This window comes from Arctopsyche grandis, chromosome 6 (assembly GCF_051622035.1).
Source record: "Arctopsyche grandis isolate Sample6627 chromosome 6, ASM5162203v2, whole genome shotgun sequence".
Taxonomy (NCBI): Eukaryota; Metazoa; Arthropoda; class Insecta; order Trichoptera; family Hydropsychidae; genus Arctopsyche; species Arctopsyche grandis.
In genome coordinates, this window is record NC_135360.1 from 7,061,311 (window position 1) to 7,078,649 (window position 17,339).

The 17,339-nt window shown below is 33.1% G+C and overlaps 1 protein-coding gene across 1 annotated transcript in view; it reads left to right on the plus strand.

The window, feature by feature from the left end:
• Positions 1 to 3,820: 3,820 nt before the first annotated feature.
• LOC143913074 (extracellular serine/threonine protein CG31145) overlaps positions 3,821 to 17,339 on the plus strand; it is a 149,425-nt gene continuing 135,906 nt past the window's right edge. The window contains exon 1 of the mRNA XM_077432618.1: positions 3,821 to 4,036. The gene's annotated coding sequence lies outside the window, so the exon portion shown is untranslated. The remainder of the gene's footprint in view (positions 4,037 to 17,339) is intronic.

Genomic DNA, 17,339 nt, shown 5'->3' on the forward strand with positions numbered 1-17,339 from the left:
AAGACCATGATTGGATTGGAAGTGGGTTTCGAAAATGGGACTACTTCCAAACTTTGGTTCACGATGCAGATCTACCACTGAATATTGAAAGGGAAGTTTACCATAACAACAATAGGTCAGGATAGTGAAGTTTTAAGGGTGCATAAGTTGGCACTGGTTTGGTTGTATGTACTTTTGAAAATTTGATGAATGGGGCATTTGCTACATACTATATGCCAAGTTCATAAGCCGCAGTGATGTAACGGTTGTAATGTAAATACAATCCAAAATTAATTGTTGTCTTTAAAAACTGTCAAAAGTATGCGTTCGGCTCTAGTAGACCGTTGTCGTGAAGTAGACGAAGAATGGAAGACGTGTTCAGAGTCAAATTAGGAATGAGTGAGTAAGTATGCGGCGACAATTTGGTTCGAGTAATTTCGAACAAAACGCATCTAGAATATTAAAGTGTATATGTGACCCGTTCAGAATCCAGTTATGCCAGAAGAACGGTTCGCCGACCATTGTTTGTGTGTCTTCACCGTTTTGTTGTCAAATGTACGTAACATGTGAAGGTCAGGGTTTGGTGAACAGGAACTGATATTATTTTCCGGTTTCTATCTTTTGTATAATTTGCCTTGATTCCATGTTTGCATATTACCATGAAGATATGAGTCGTTATATTTGAAAGTGGTGGAATTTCAATTTTTAGTTCCAAAAACACTCTATCCGGGTTGCTGGTGAAAACGACCTCTTTAATATAAGCTGTGCTGAACTGGTTGAGTGGTTGTGGAGCAACGCCCATGGTTGTTTTTACTAGTTGAACCCGGCATGTGTTGCAATGCCACAATAACGGATGCATTTCCCATTCCCGTTCCCGTTCCCATTCCCGTTCTCGTTCCCGTTCCCGTTCTCGTACCCGTTCCCATTTGTCGGAAAAACACAGACAGCGAATACGTTGGTCGCGACGAGAAAACATTTGAAATTATAGCGTTGCAATGACACTCATTCTCGTTTTTCCCGTTTCCGTTCCCGTTTTTGGGTGATTTTTTTCTCAGTAATCTTCCCGGATATGCATACAACAAATCCTGAAAGTTCCATCGTAATCGGTTCAGTGGTTTGGGAGCCTATTAGAGACACACAGACAGACATTCATTTTTATAAATATACATATCATGTAGAAGATATGTAGATATATAAATAATATAAAATATAACCAGGTAGTAATTATTATGATTAAAGTTATTATTATTATGTGACTACTGAGTATCCTGTAATGTCACTGTGGCTATTATTTTAAAAAATAAAAATAATGAAAAACCGCCCAAAGGAGCTAATTTTGACTTTCAAAAACCGTCAACATGAAGTCTTTAACTTTCTTGTGTTTATTTTTTTTTATTAATTTTTTATAATAAACTCAAAACATGACTATACATATGTATACGTAACTTCAAACGCTTCACCCGAAAGCCAAATTTATACAAGATCAAAAACGTATATTATTATATAATACATAGTACTTTTTTGGTGTTTGGTGGAACAAGTTCAGCGGTTTAAATACACATTGATAATTTTTTTATGTAATTAAATGTTTTATCACGCTTGAAAATTTTATTTTTTCCAAAAAAGTCATAAAACACGTTTCACAACGATCGTTGTTTGTTTTTATTTAAACTGAAATTTATTTATGAATTTTCATTTGTTTTCAAAATTTTCTATCCATAACCGTCGAACAATAGACGCAAATCTATTAAATTAAGTTTGTAGGAGTAATTTTCAATAAGTTTATTTATATTTCGCGTTTTGCTGAAGCTGTGATCTTCGAAGAATTTGGATCTTACGGAAAAATGTTTTTGCATCGTTGCAGAAAAGAAAAGAGGCTGTCGATCGACATTGCGCCATACGAGAGTTCTCAAGTACTTTATATTTTGTGTGAATTCAGAAAATTATAAATTACAATGTTAATCAATATCTGTGGAGGTATTTAAAGTTCATATAAGATGTATAAAAATAAATTTACTTTATATTATTTTTTTTGAAAATTTTATATGCACTAAAATTTGCGTTTGATTGTTTAATGAAACCATTGTTTGATTCAAATTTCAATAATGTTAATGATGGTTTAGCAGTTGCATTGTTCGTAATAATTAGTAATATAATAATTAATAACTTTAAATTTCTTAAGGGCTGTCCAAAATTTGGACTTTTTTGAACATCACTTTTGCGTTCTTATATAATAGTATACTTTTCTTTAATCTAATATACTTTCGAAAGAGACTTTATATGTATGTAATTTTGGTTAATGGAATCAAGAAAAAACTGTATATGTATATATTGTTGGCTATCAATATTTCCTTTTAGAAAATAGTGCCTCGAGCATTTAGCGCCATCTACTGAAAATTAATTAAATTAATAAACTAATTTTTCTATTGATGTTTTTATATTGTTTATATGCAGCAAGGTAGTTTTTACTTACAATACACCCGATGAAATTTTAATTGGGTGTATCATCAGTTTTCATATATAACGGCTTAAATATACAAGTACGTCCGTACCCAATGAACCCAAACTTTTTTTTTGTATTTTTTTGACAACCCTAATGTTATTAAACAAGCTAATCTTGAATAATTTTGTGTATATATTATTAAATGTACACACATATATTCGCCATTCTTTTCTCAAACATTGGAGTAATGAGTATTTCTTCTAATTCTTGCCTGTAAATTTCAATGAAATGGGTCTCGACTTTGAGAAAGCTTATTTGGAAAGGGAAATTACTCAATTCAAACTCCATATAAACTATGTAACACACCGTTACCTAGGCAGCGAACAAAATATGAATCAACCAAATCTAATGTACCTAAATGAAACACTTTACACGTCTATGATCGAAATATGACTAACCAACTATGACCAACTGAGATGGATCTAAATTTTTTGATTTCTAAAAGCTTTTTACTGTTCAAATAAAATGTACTTATTTACATATACATACATATATGTATGTATATTTTAGGCTACATTACAGCTCAAGTCTATTTTAATAGCTACTGATTAATTCAACATTTTACACATTATTTTTCTCGTTTAGTATTTATAATATTTTATTATTTGAATATTAGTGCTTATGGTATAATAAAAAAAAAGTTGCATTCTGGACAAAAAAACTTTAAATTGCATTTGAACATGCCATTAAACTTTGCTTTAAGCTATTCTCTTTTTTACATTATATACCTAGATGAAAATTCGTTAAATTTCATTCAAGTTAACATTAATTACTCTTGCTGCAAATTTTATAAGCTTTGCTAGGATTGTGTTTGTGAATGTGCTGCTAAATCCTCAAAAACCAGCTCGCTTTTTTTGAGAAAAATATACTTTTAATATTTTACCCTCCCCCCCCACGTAAAAATTTAGAGATCATTGGACAACTGTAATTGTTAAAATGCGCTACAGGTGAAAATTTTGAACGTATGTTAGTATCAATAAAATCACGAAATTTATTAATATCAATTTTAATTTTAAAACTTGTCTCAACATCATAAGTTTTCCTGTGCTCGAGCTTGTCTACAAACGGGTCATCGAATTTTAAAAATCTCAATATCCAGCTCCAACACACCCCTGCATATATGTAAGTACGTACGCCTCCTTATTATTGCAAGATATTGAAATCGACAAAAAACTCTTATCACTGATAGTAACAATTATCAATATTAATGCATGGCCGCAAAAACGCTCACCTTGCGACCCGTTCGAAGTGTTCGACGAGCGACCAATCACATTGAACCGCGCGAATTTTCCAAATTCTCAACCGGTTTTCCGGCGGCTCGTTCGTTCGTTCTTCTTCTTCTTGTCTGTTTGTTCGTTGGATAAATCACGGCAACGCTCAGTCGGCTCCCCGAGCTCGTCGGGGTAGGACGTGTAGTGTGTGTACGCGGGGTACGATTCGCGTCATATATCGCGACGTTTGTTTACGAAAAGTTTTGTGTTCGGATATAAACGCGCCATTTTGGATAATTTCTCCCTTGGAATATTTGCTCCCGCCACAATTCTCACGTTTCTGGTAAGGCGAGACAGATTTTGCTTAAAATAGTTAACTTTGTGACAAGTTTCGATGTGTGCACACGTGACTTCGTAGTAATAATGTACACCTATGTAAATACCCTGTTGTTATTTTTTTTGGAAACACATCCGTCTCCATTAATGTCGTGTTTATTTTGACGGATTTTAATCTGGAACGTGTTGCGTTTTGTAAACACTGCGGCGTTTTGAAGTGTGTCGGAATAATTTTCGCGAAGAAAATTGTCTGTTTTTTTCGCGTCAATCGCATAGAGTTTATATTCATTCATTCGAATCACATCAATGTTACTATTTACATATTTTCATTGTCTATTTACAATTATTTTAGGGGGGTCACGGTTTTTTAAAGGATGGTGTTTGTAAATTGTGCAAATTTCGATTTTAGCGTGTGTTGTATTGAATTTTGCACGTTTGCAATTTTCAATTTTTGCCGTGTCATTTGTGTGGAATATCTTGTTGGAATTTTTGTTCAGCAAAAAATCGTATTGACGTCTGTATGTATGAATGCGTGTACTATATGTGTGCATAATAACATTCGAGATAATTTTTTTTTCGGTACGATAGTAGCTATTCGTTTAATTTTAGTGTTATCTAAAGAGCCCAGTAAGTAAATAGTACACGTTCATAATCACCACAGTAGTTTGTCAGTGTCTAGAGATAATGTTCATTTCAAATGTTGAAAATGAACGGCTGAAATTTTTAAGATACGAAGGGAGATAGATACATGCATGAAGTTTGTTTGTTAATACATTAGGTATAAATATAAATTTGAAAAGTAGTTTTAAATACAACGGGTTGTTTTTTTATTGCTTTCTTTTTTAGCTTATTATTATAAAATTATAATTGCATTAAATTTACTTCGGTCGATCGAGCGGTTCAATTCCTCGTATGAAAAGCTCGCGAACGGTTCATATCCATTAGCTTCCCGTTAAACATACCCATTTGCAATAAAATTATCTATTTATAGAGACATTTGTATTTTAATGCTTCATTCAAAGCGTCGAATTTGAATTTGTCGATTAATGGATCTGTTACGGATCCGAGCCACCAAACAGCACGGCTACCTTGAATCGCAAAGATCATCATAGCTTTTTACGAGCTGGAAAGTATACGTTCTAAAAGGTTGAAGAATTATCTACATAGAAGTTGCGACCTTTTTTTTGCCTGAGACTGTGCGGTGAACTTATGTACATATGTATTTCAGACGCTACTTTAGTACCAGCGATTGGCCCAAATCGAAAAAAATATAATGGCAAATTTATTATACGGTTATATCGTGTGATTAAACAATGTCGAACCGTTTCACGGTGTAACGGTTTTGATACACGACTATCTGTGTAGGGGAAATGTTTTCTTGATTTTTCCGATAATGTTGAATACATTTAAATGTAATGTTCTCTGCGTAATTCCGCAATCAAATTCTTATCCGCCGTTTTTATCGCTGAATTGAAATCGTGGATATAAATAAGCGGTTCACAATAAAACCGCAATCATTGTTACATTGTTGTGTGTATATAAAGTTGCATCGATAAAACTTTACCCGTTGTTATTACACAATAATTTAATAACGCTGTGATGTGCCGCGACGCGACGTGCCAAAACGTATCACACGAAGTCATGTACTGAATTTCAGACGATCAAATATTTTATTTAATTAAATTCCGCACACCGACATATCTGTCACGGTGCGGATGTCAAATGTCTTTGCGGTTTCAAATATTAATCAAGGTCAAATCACGGGTCAAAATTTGATGTCGGATTCTTAAGTTTGGATAAGTACATAATATGTATTTGAAATAAATAATATACGTAAGTTGTGTATGTATGTATATATTTATCACTTGAAAGTTGGCATTCGTAGTTTAGAAAGTATGTGTATTTGACATATGTATGTATGTATGTATGTATATATATGTATGCAATTTAATTCAACTGAAATTTGGAAAAAAAAACTGGCCCTTTTGTAACTAATATGTACTTAGTATTATTTATGTATGAAAATGGGGAAAGTAAAAATTCAAAAGCTCACTTAAGTATGTATGTATGGGTTAGAAATTATCTAGCGAGTGTTTTTTTTTTTTTTGTCAAATATTTTACTAATACTTTTGTTAAGTGGGCGTATCATACGATGTATGTATGTACATACTTCCATACATACGTATACGTAATTGCGTGTATACAATTTAAGTATATATAATGTGTGTGTGTTTGTATTTTATGTACATAATGGGCCAACAATTGGACGACATCACAAAATGTCGGAACAGATGCGAAATTCCCATGTCATCCGTTCGATAGAAAGCGAAGTTTTTCACTTTTGTTGAGCGTATTTTTTCGTAAAAAAAAGAGATCCGATGTTACATTTTAAAACTCGTTCTATAAATTAAAGTTCAAGTATACAATGATTTTTTTGTGCGTATTGTTGGAATACTTACATCGTTGATAATGAATTACCGGTTTTATTGGTGTGCAAATTTGATCCCAGACAACGCACGTTACTTAAATGTTATTTTGTGCATTGCTTTCAAATGGAGTATAACGAATGCATTATAATTTTACAAATTATATATTAAATTATTTTTGCAATATAAAAACAGCACATTCTCTGTTTGCAAGAATAATCGGAAAATTCCCGGAAAATCGATTTCTAAATTGTTTCAAACGTGTAAATATTATGAAAAATAGATCTAAATTTTTGCATAAACGTGTGCACGTATGTACAATTTTAATCCACTCATTATTTATTCATTTATTAATAGTTGTTTTACCTGGCTCAGTATTTGTAATATAAACAGCTTACTAATGGCGAATCTAATAGTAAATATTCATTTGTTTTTTTATTAAATTTATTTGAATCGAAAAAAAAATAATATTCAAATAATCGAATCGTCGTCATAGAAACTTTGACTTGTTTTCGATTCGCAATCAAAAATATATACTTACATGCAAAGTCTCTTTCAAAATTATATTTATTTATTATATGCACATACAATGACCGTGGCCAGATTTTTTTAAGGAGGGGGGGGGGGCTTAAACACAGACACTCCCCTAAGCGTTTTTTTTTTAAATTAATTATAAGCTTTTTTTGTTCCTAAAATACGCGAAAAATTAGGATTACTGTACGTATATATGTAAATCTTAGCTATGTACATATTATTCGGCACAATTTAAAGAAATATTTATCCAGGGAATTCATACGATAAGAATATCAAGTTGAATAGAATAATCGATTTTACGTCATTTTTGTGACATTTTCGAACCGAATTAGCAAATTTATTTTTCGGAAAAAATTTGCGTCTGCGCGCTTTAAAATAAATAAAATATGTGTGTTAAATTTATAGACCAAATAATTATTTTTTTTAATTTTAGGGGGTTTGGCGCCTCCATATTGTCCCCCCTCCATACATATGTTGTCATTATTTTTCCTCATAAAAATAAATTTTCAGGAAAAAATCGAATTTGAGGCCTTAATTTTATATCTGATTCCAAAGCCTTGTGTTACAATATCAACGGGCACTATTATTCGAACTTTTATCTCAACTATTTTTTTTCTTTTTATAATCTTCTATGTAAAATTGTATAATTGTTGGAAAATTATATACTATCACCATTCTATATTTTTTATTTTTCCTCAGCTATACCCAAATCTAAATATGTATTATACATACATATATATAGTTATAAGAAATCTCTGTATCACGTTTTTATTTATACGGTATCGTATTTTGTTGTATTGGAGTTTTGTCTACACGCACTTTTCCACAGTCGATTATATATACATGGAGTAACATGTATGTACGTATAAATATCTATAAATATACATACGTATATTTTCTCGGTCTATCCTAGCGTCATTTGCATGATACAACGGCGCAGAAAATTAGCTCTTGATTAACAATTCTCTCAATATAATGGCACGCGTATGTGTGTTTGTATCGACCTGTCTAAAGTGACCGCCACAACCGTTACACCTTTTCAATGAGAACAAGAGTCGACTCGAAAAGAAATTAAAAAAAAGGAAAAAAGCTCGACAACTGTCCGTGTGCTATACACGCGCATTTATGCAAATCTATCGCTTTTATTTTGCGAAAAAAAAAAATTTCGTCGCGCAAAAAACGCTGAGAGGTCAAATATTCGCATCCGGCACATCAACCTTTGAAAGAGACATTAGTCTTTATAAAAGTCGTAAAATGTGTTATGGACATACATATGTATGTATGTATGTACATAGGTATTTGATAATGTGTTATTGTATTTTGGAACGATGACGGCCGGAGACGCGTTATTGAGTCGAACAATGCGATCGATTTCTATATACATACATACCTAGGCATCCGTTGAATATTTATTGCATTTTAGTTGGGATACTTACTTGGGATATTGTTGCTTTATGGCGGTAATTGCAAATAGGTGGCACGCTATGAAACTTTTGATGGATAAAAAATTGCGCCCCGGATGATTGTTTTCAAAATTACAGAGCGTTCCAAATTTGGCAAAAGAATATTTTTTGGAAAAAATCGTCCGTCGCGCAATTTGATACGTTTTCCTGTAATTAAATTAAATATAATATGTAAGTTAATGTTTCTATAATACCATAAATAAATACGGTTCTAGGTAAATTGATTTTTGTTAACTTTTATAAAAAACTAGTGTTCTGCCCGCTGATTTCAACGGGTGGTTTCGGAAAGGAATTTATACACGAATTAAAATAAATGAATATATTGTAATACAAATATTTATTAAGGTAATTTTAAGGCACGCGGGCGCACGTAATATTAATCGTAATAAAAAGTATGTGTGTATGTGCCACCCGTGACTCGGCCCAACGTCGCACATGCCTGTCGTCAAATGACGCTCCACACCCCCCCCCCCCCTCTTGAGGGGGGATTGAGTGTGTATCCACGCGTCTGCCACACATATAGTCACATATCCACACAAGTCACGTCCATTTTTATATATATTATTATTAGTTTATTTATTATTTATTTAATGTTTAAATGTCTTTCATTCATAGGAAAAAAATTAAAAATAGACAAATTAATAGAAACTTTCATGTCTTTGTTTTCTTTCGACCAAATAAATTGTATTTCGCGCTTTGTGATATCCGAGCCATTTACCGGATACTAATACATGTTCAGAATTTTTTTTTTCTGTAATTTCAAATAATTTTTCCACATGACACGTTATTCTATACAAATCGTTTTTGCCACCTTTTCTGTATGTAAATACACAATTGTTTGTGTATACCTTGATGGTCTATTTTATACTTTCTAAATCTGAAGAAAATACGCATGTATTATATGTATGTACATAGTATGTACTTACATAGGACGTTGTTTCTTTTCGTTTTAATTTGGCAGTAGCCATTACGTTCGTCATCTACTCTAATTGTTATTTCGAGCGTTAATTAATCGCACTAATCCGCAGTTCAATGTTGTCACGGAATTTAATTAAGTCATTCCTTCGGCGTTTGAATTCGTACAAATTAGTCTCTAATCCCTTAATACCATTGTGCGAATTTTCTCTGGAGAAAAAACGACCTGATTTTCAAGTTTCAATGTTGTTTCAAACTTGTGCAGATTTCCTATAATCGAGTGTATGGTCTTAAAGGTGATTTCCAAGTTTTTTGCAGAAATTATACATATCTAAGACATGCTATCGTCGCTCTCGACCGCAACTTCATTCATTCCGATTGGTTAGGAATTTTTGTAATTAGCCTTGCACACAACTCAAATATTTAAATACATTTCATTGTCAATGGAAGTGTTTAAAAATAAACGTCACACGTACATACATACATTCCACTGGCGAAAAAAAATTATAAATAATTTATTTTATGACGAAACACCGAAGTTTAATATAATACGATTTTATATCATCATCATTTACAGCCGTTCACCATCCACTTGGTAACACGCTCGTTTTTGTTTTGCGCAATTTTCATCCATCTCACCCCACATATTTTTCTAATTTCGTCTACCCATCTTCCCTGCGGTCTTCCTTTTACCCTTTTGCATTCTCTCGGGTACCATTACCGCACTCCTTTTATCCACCATTCGTCCATTCTTCTAGATACGTGACTCACCAATTGACATTTCAATCACTTTATTCTCTCCTCTATATCCACTACCCCTTTCGTACTTCTCGCTCATGTATTCCGCTTCCTATATTTTTATCGCTATGCCGAGCACACGGCGTTCCATACATTTCGGTACCGCAAAATTCGTAAATATGGAATATTTGGCATTCGAATTCTCGTTAGCGTAATATAGTTCGCGTGTGACTCTCGATGGGTGGAATGCCAGATATTCCGTGTTTGAGATTTTCGTGACGTGTATAGGTCACAATTTTGTATTCACACTTCATTTCACTTAAATTGCAAATTGATTATTCACTTTGAGTTTACGAGCGTTATGCAGCTTATCCCAGATATGTTTCTGACCAATTGCGATCGCACGTTTTTACGCCAATTCGAATCAAGAGTAGTAGGGTATACGAAAAATGTGGTGGTTTTTTTTCGCACGGTACGCGCCGGTCGTTGTCGAGTTTAAACATAAACGTCGGACAAGTTTAAACCTTGGGAAGTTTTTTAGGAACAAGAAAACCGTTTTCCCGTGCTTATTTTTATCTACGTTAGAGTTGGACCGCCCCCGCTCGTTCCGGAATAGAAATGCCACTTGTTGTTTAGCCGCCGGATTAGAACGACGCTCCCGTCGGTCCATTTTCGTAAATTTTCCCGTAGGAATCGGTTACCGGTCGCCCTCTCTAAAAGCCGTTACCGGCCGCCGGAAAATTCTGTAAATAAAAATTATGAAAAAAAATACGCACGTTTCATCATAAATATTGACGATGACGTGACGGCTGGCTCTCCTCGTTCGGTGATTTTTATGCAGGCGGTCTACGCTTGTCTGCAATATTGGAAGATATGACTATACATATGGATGTATGTACATATGTATGTATGAAGTATGTGAGTTTAACGGGTCAGTTGCCGTAACGGTATATTTTAACCTGTATGCAAAAATTAATCGATTGGTTTTATGACTGAAGGTCACTTTATTACATTTTTATGTATTTACTTTATGTATGCATATACATATCTTTAGGATTTCTTTTTCTTACCGAATGTAGGAAAAATAATTACATAAATTTGGGTTTTCGAAATTTTATCAGTTTTTAATATGTCGACTGTGAATGTGAACTAGTAGGTATGTATATAAAATATGTAGATTAACATTTTCCAATATGTATACATATTACATAACATTAGGCCGGAGCGAAAAATGCGAATTTATGATTTTCTTTGTTGTACCTAGTGGAAAACTTTCGTTGTATCAACAGAACGTTAAATAAAAAGCTTGTGATTAAAAAAAAAACGTTCTGTGCCTTTAGCCAATCGATTTATATCGAAAAAAGTGGGATTTTTTTCATATACGTATACAATATATTTTTTTTTGAGAATAGTTTTAATTTTTTAATATTTAAAAAATAAATAAACGTCTTTAGATTAAAGGTATATTCTCAAAGAAGCTCTCAACGACTTTTTTTTTCACAATAATCACGAGAGCATGAAAGAAATGACGATTTTCTGAAAATAGCGCTTCTCCCATACAAACACCCATTGCGGCGCGCTTTGTATGGGGACTTTCAAATGAATCTTCGACTTTGAATTCTCGTTTATCGGTCAAAACTTATCATAACTAACCCAAATAAAGTTAAATATGTGAATATTAAGCTTTTTTTTTTTAAATATTAAGAATGTTAAGCTTTTGGTGCTTAAAATCAACGATTATTTTACGTTCCCTCGATACTATGAAGGTTTTCCATTAGGTCTTTCAATGAAAATCCAAAATTCTCGTTTTTCGTTCCGGCTTCAAATTCGATAATATTATACATATGTCTATATGTACATGTGTTTTATCAGGTTTGAATGTAAATGTATTCCATTTGAAAATACGTTTGTATTATTTTTAATATGACTTCGTTTTAAATTTTTTTTTCGTTCACTATACATTTTCCATACGTACATATGTTCACATGTTTATAAAATTTAATATAATAATAGGATACCGCGTTTTGTGAATATATTATATTATGTAATTTATCTTATTTTATTACAATCATCATATGTTGAGAAGATTCTTATAATATAAGTCGCCCTTATAATAGCAATAGGTAAGGGCGAGTTCATAAGACTATTTATCGGTTTTGGCTCTTTGGAAAAGTTTTATAGAGTAAGACTCCTTACTAAGCTCACGGACCCAAATAAATAACGAAAATAGTCGCTGTCACAATAATTAGAATCAGCGTTAAATTTAACTATTTACGTAGTTCTTAACTAGGTTCAATTGAGATGGTCTATCTACATACATACATACATATAACCACACACATACGCGATTAGCGAGTGGCCAAAAATATCGCCAGCCTGTTTTGCAAAAACCGGCGAACTCTGACCTGGAAGTTTGACAGTTCGGCCGGCCACCGCAATTTTCATCGTCGAGATGAATTCTCACGTAATGGATTTTCTTGCAGTCGGTTTCGCAAAACCGGCGACTACAAAAGAATCAACCTTGAACTTTACACACGTGCATACATACATATATACATTCGACGCCCACTTTGCACCCACAGATTATATGATGCACGTTAATTAATAACTATCTCATTACCGACCGAACCGTGTGCAGATTATACGGTCGGTCGAGAATCCCCGTCGACAGGGGATATCGTCGAATTAACAATTATACTAATTGCGACCGTTAAACGCGTCGTTTGACAACTTTTGTCAATGCTGCCAATTGGCAGACGATTCGAAACGCCCGTGTAATGTTATATGTTTGTACGAGTGACAAAAAAAAAAACAAAACACAACATTTTTTTCTCTCTTTCTTACTATTGTTCGGTAAACTTGAAGTGTTTTTCTTGAATATATTATGTATTGCCTGTTCATGACTTTCGGTCAAAGTTTTGTTTTTGTACGCATGTTAATGGTAGTTTACGTAGTATGTAGTGGTCGTTTCGTGGTTCTCAATTAGTGCGTTATCGCACATCCTGTGTCGTCAAGTTGTTGTTAAGTTGTTGAACGAATGTGTATGTATGTATGTACGTATATACTGAATTTTTGTATGCAATCGATTATCCTGGTGCAAATTTTCTGCTCTTTTTTTACCGGCAAAAGAAAATTTTTTTTTAGACAAAAAAAATTGAATTTTTAAATTATATATAATATAATATAATCTGTCTTGAAGTGATGAGATTAATTTTTCATTGTTATGCTAACAGGAATATCCTAAATAGCCTACTTTTCTTTTAGTCGATCCGATGTAGCGTATGACTTATAGCGGTGAGCGGCCCTAGGATGCGCCAGCTCGAAGTTAATTGTCAATTTCTATTGTTAACCAAAAAATTGTTGAATATGATGTTTGATAGACACAAATCGGAATATTCTTAGTTCAAATTCCATAAATGCTCGAAGAGAGGGGTAAATGAAGAAATGTTTTGTCTTTGACGGAACGCCGATACTACATATACATATGTATATGTACATACATAACAATTCGCCAGTACCGCGAAGGGAACATAATTGAGACGGAGTCCGTGTAAGCGGTGTAAGCGAACGACGCGGCGGACCATACCGTAACAATCCACTACCTCTACCTTAAGTAGGGCCAATTCCGGTTTTTGAAATTCACTAATGCAAGTGAATAATATCAAAATGGACAGCGATTTGAATTTATTGATATTTTTATCAATAAATGATTAGAGGGGCTATCCTAGTCTCTTTAGTCCAATGACGGCACACCACTTACATGTATGTACATATTATGTGTTTTTGGGACTGGAATTATATATGTGCATATGTATGTATGTATGAATGCAGATATGTAGTTCTTGTGGAATGTTTTGTCTGTCAGTGGGTTCGTTTCAAGCGTTGACGTGCCGCTGCCCGTCGAAAATGTGACATCTTGAAGTTAACCTATTTTCGTGAAATTATTTTCGTTCGTTTATTGTTGTCGTGTTGTGTAATTATGTACGTACGTAAGTATGTATGAAGGTATGCATTGGTGAATATTTGAGTGTGCAAAATATAAGTTGCATGTTTGAATGTCGTATGTTAAGACGTGTCGTTGGTTATAAATTGGATAGTTTCAATGATGATTGGTTGATCGATCGGAAGTGTTCGGTTCTAGCACGTTTGTCGATTGAGTGCGTTGTTTGTTTGACCAATTTCTTTCGATTCTTTCAACGGAAAGATCCTTTCAGTTACTTTTTTTTTGCAACTGTGAGAATCAATTTTGATAAGGCGGAAAACTGTAGCTGTTTTTTTTATTAAAAATGCCAACAGTTTTCTGTTTTTGTTGGTAATTGATGTATTATATATAAACATATATGAAGGGAAATTTAGCTTTATACATTTAAAATTATTATTGTATTATGTATGTACATACATATGACACTCATTATATTATAGAATGAAAACAATGCAACTTCTGACTCATTCGGCCTTTGACTTTGACGTTTCTTATGCATATACGTACGTACATTAATTGCAATTTAATTACAACACACTAGAAAACGCACTGAAAGCAATATCACTATAGAATGGATACAATTTTTTTTCACATTGTATGTACATACATACAATATATTGTATGTATATGTTATATAAAGTTTTAACATTTGTGTGTAGAAGCAAGTGGTCTCTATTTTTTTTTTGACGTAAATCTACCCATATTCGTGAAGCTCGCATTTCTTACATACATCTTGCATTAAATCCATAAAATTGCAGTCCACTTTGTTGGAAACATGGAAGCAAAATTTAATAAAAAAAATAATACAAAGAATAATATCATTCGATAGAGTGAGAATGACGCTTTGTAATAAGTTTAATAAGTTAGCTTGGTGACATGCAGTTAGTCCGCAGTATTGCGTCGAAGCTATGCGAAAAAAAAGGCATGAAATTTTGTATGAAGTCCCGTAAGTGACCGTAATAAATGGAACTATCGTTAATTCCAACGATGTTCGCAAAGCAAATGTACAATACGATGATGATGACTTTTGGACGTGACAGTGCCCTTTGTAGGCGGGGGCAACTTGCCAATGGGCCCTATTGGTAAAACATTTTATAAATTTAATAACATCTAAAGGCTAGCGGAAATATAAAAAAAACAATTTCTATTCTTCCACTATCAACCTAAACGAGTTTTTACTTTATCTATGTACGTAGTAACAATCCATGAAATTTTGTGATAATGCGAAAATTCGAACGCGAGATTTTGACTGATTCGAACTCAGAATCGATCACTGATCACGTTTTCATGATTTAGAAAAAAAATTTGTGTGTGTATTTTGGGGATTTTTTGAACACCGTTAGTCCTATCGAGCTGAAACTTTGTATCGGTTACTGAAATTCTTATCGATACGACGTAATATATATTTTTTTAATTGGTCAGAGGAAGAATTTTAGGCCTTACGGTTCATAGAAAATATTAGATGTCCATTGATTTGGTACTTATAATTACAACCAACATAATGTTCCCTACTTAAAAAAAAAACAATTTTAATTTTATAAATAACAATAGTTCGGCCCCTCAAATTCCCATTTTTTGCGTTCGGTTTCTTTTTTACAAGGTTTTTATTAGTTTCACCTCGTCAATTAGTCTGACAAACTTCCTACACTTTTCCGATCGCTTTGAAACTTTGCTATTTTGCGAGGTTGGCCGCCGATATTATTTTAATTGGGTCCGCTTAGTCGATGGTGAAATATAATCGTAATAAACACGTTTAAGAATCCAAAAAATTTGAAGGAGCTGACAGCTCACCCACCGCCAATAGCCAGTATCCTTGTTTGTTTGACTTTCCACCCTCCCCCCACCACTCGTTTCGTCAGATTTGAATTGCTTAATTGCCTATATCTTCATCATTTTCACTCTATATATTATTCAATTTGCACTATACGCTCTCATTATCTTCCACATATATTTTTTATTACTAATAGGTTATTTGTGACTATAGCACCGATGAATAGCCGCCATTTAATGACTATATAATTGCAAATCTGCTATTTTCATTTCAACGGGATATCCTAAGCTGACGCGTACGTAGTTCTATGCCTAAACACAACTGGCAAAATCACTTTTTTTTCACACAAGCATAATGTAGATTGTGTGTTATATAAATACGCTTATTTATGTATGTAGATACGTTTAATTTTATGTTCAATAAAATAACACAGACTTAGCACACGCACACATTTCACATTATCATATTTTATATAATCCCTAACAATTAAGAATTAGAACAACATTTTTTTTTCGCCAATTTGGCCGCCATAAACGTTCCATACATCGTTTGCATATTTCCATGTACATACATGCGCCATTTACTGTTTTTTTTTATTCGCCGGTATAACATTGTTTTAATGTCTTCACTTAAGTAACGTAACATGCGGGTCGTTTAACCGTGACTTACTTAGCCTAGGTTAGGGTGTATAAATACTCGCGTAATAACATTCAGATCGGAATCTTGCGGTGTAATTTAGTAATTTTGGCGTCTCCTTCAAGACGACCTCTGTCCTTAATGAAGCGTTATTACTTATATTGCGATAATGAGCGGTCTACTTGTTTGTGTGCATATTTGCCAACTTTATCAGTCTGGAAATGCGATGTATGTAATGGAGACCTTTCCGTTTCTGCATTTCGTGTGGTATTTTATGTGCTATTTTTTTTTTTTTTTGTTTGGTTTGAATGCGTAATGTCGTTTTCTTGCGTATCAAGTGTGTATACTTTTGTGTTTCTGCAGCTTATCTGTGCAAACGGGGGAAAAAAAACCAACAAGTTGGCAATGTGTGTTGCCGCTTCTGTTGTATTGAGATAACATAATGTATCGTTTGTTGTTTTTGAATTTGTGTTTTGTTCGCTTTTTGACTATAATGTTTGAATTTTTTCGTAAGTGGGTTTTATAATGTGACGAGTTTTTTTTATGAAAGTGATGGGCTTTGTATCGGCTAGTTTTTCCTGTTTTGCTAATAAAACTCGATTGCTAATTTAATTTCGGTTTTTATCTTTTTATTAGACTGTGATGATATAGTCGTGAGATATTTTCGTATGCTATGTATTTTGATATAAAATTATCGTACTTTGTCTGTATATTATAATAACATTTTATATTATATTTCTGGATCATGTCCTTTTTTTTTAAACTATATCTTGGGCTATTTAATTTAAAAAGTTAAATATAATCTTTAAAAAAAATATATGTAATATCATGTTTTGAGCTTTCGG